Source organism: Orycteropus afer, unplaced genomic scaffold (assembly GCF_000298275.1).
Source record: "Orycteropus afer afer isolate SDZICR_OR568_19922 unplaced genomic scaffold, OryAfe1.0 scaffold00145, whole genome shotgun sequence".
In the NCBI taxonomy this organism is placed as follows: Eukaryota; Metazoa; Chordata; class Mammalia; order Tubulidentata; family Orycteropodidae; genus Orycteropus; species Orycteropus afer.
Window position 1 is genome coordinate 4227929 of NW_006921732.1, and position 2125 is coordinate 4230053.

The following is a 2125-nucleotide window of genomic DNA, read 5'->3' on the forward strand; positions in this document are numbered from 1 at the left end:
AAATTCATCTCACCTAATTTGGTCACGTTATCAGAAGGAACCAATCCTTGGAGAAGGGTGTCGTGCTTGGTAAGGTGGAGGGTCAACTAAAGAGGGGAAGGCCCTCAAGAAGATGGAGTGACAAGGTGGCTATGGAGATGGGCTCAAGTATAGCAGGGATTGTGGAGCTGGTGCCGGGACCAGGTGGTGTTTTCTTCTGCTGTGCGTGGGGTCACTAGAGTTGGAGATGACTTGATGGCACCTAACAACAGCAACATCTGATAACGAAATTCAAAAGATGAGATGAATCAAATAAAGAACTTAGGAACATAGAAACAGTAAAAGGAGTAGCTATAAACAGAATAAATCAATAAGTAAAAAAGAATAAAGAGTGGGAAATGATTACGAAGTTCATATTAAGTAGTAGTTGCATAGAAATAGCAAGCCAAGACTCACATACTATCTCTAATTGAAGTTACAAAAAAATGAATCCAGCATCTAATATTGTCCATAATTATCCTGAACTGTAGGAGGCATCTTTCAGAACTAAGATGCTGGGGGAAAAAATTCTTAAGTTCTGCATTTCTAGTTTCATGTTTTATTTATTCTGTTCAAGTAAAACAATATACCATATGAGCCCACTTTTATAAAAGTATATCTATGCCTATATGCATAAGAGATGTTTGTATAATACAGTTCATCAGATACTAATTTATTTCTGCTTGATGGACTTCTGTTTCATTTTTTTATACTTTCTTTGTACTTTCATATCCACTTATTCTTTCTTTAGAAAAAAAAAACTAAAATATTATGTATAAGAAAAAGTGACTTATTAAGCATGTAATTTTTTAATAAGCTTACCAATACATGTCATAATAACGTTAGAAGTGAAAACCACTTTTTTAGAGGGCAATTTGGCAATATGTAGCCACAACCTTAGAACCTTTATTCTTGTACCCAATAATCCCCAATTAGAGAAATTTCTTCTAAAAGAATAATTAAATATATACACAAAAAACTTTATCCTATCATTTTATATATATGAGAAAAACTGGAAACAAGAAGCAATGTCCAACTGCAGATGATTGAATAAATTAAAAAAAAAAAAAGTGCTATTAAACAAAACAAACCAAAAAACACCCCAGTGCCACTGACTTGATTCCAATGCATAGCAACCCTATAGGACAGAGTAGAACTGCCCTATGTTGTTGTTGTTGTTATGTGTGTCAAGTCGGACCCGACTCATAGCGACCCCTCCATGGGTTTCCAAGGCAGTAGTTTGAACCACCAGCCCTCTGGTTAGCACTCAAGTGCCTTAGGCACTAAGCTACCAGAGCTCCTGAACTGCCCTATAGGGCTTCCTATAGGCTTTCTCCTAAGGTTGTCAGTCTTAACGGGAGCAGACTGCCACAACTTCTCCCCATGGAGCAGGGGTGTGTTGAAACCACAGACCTTTCTTTAGGTTAGCAGCCAAGCACTTTAACCACTGTTGCAAATAATTATGTTACCATTGTTGGTAGGTGACATCGAGTTGGTTTTGACTCTTAGTGACCTTTTGTACAACAAAACACAACACTGCCTGGTCCTGCCTCATCATAACTGTTACCATGCTTGAGCCCATTGTTGGCAGCCACTATATCAATTCATCTCGTTGAGGGTCTCCCTCTTCGCTAACCCTCTACCCAATGTGATATCCTTCTCCAGGGACGGTCCCTTCTGACAACATAACCTAAGTATGTGAGACGAAGTCTGGCCATTCTGGATTTTAAGGAGCAGCCCGGTTGCACTTCCTCCAAGACAGATTTGTTTGTTCTAGCAGTCTGTGACATATTCAATATTCTTCAACACCACCACAATTCAAATGCATAAATTCTTCTGCAGTCTTCCTTAGTCACTCAGCTCTCACATGTGTAAGAGGCTATTAAAAATACTGTGGCTTGGGTCAGGTACATCTTAGTCTTCAAATGTGACATCTTTGGTCTTTGACACTTTAAAAAGGTCTTTTGCAGCAGATTTGCCCAATGCAGTATGTCCTTTGATTTCCTGACCTAGCTTCCATGGGTATTGATTGAAGATTCAAGTAAAATGAAATCCCTGACACTTCAATGTTTTCTCCATTTATCATGATGTTGCTTATGATCCAGTA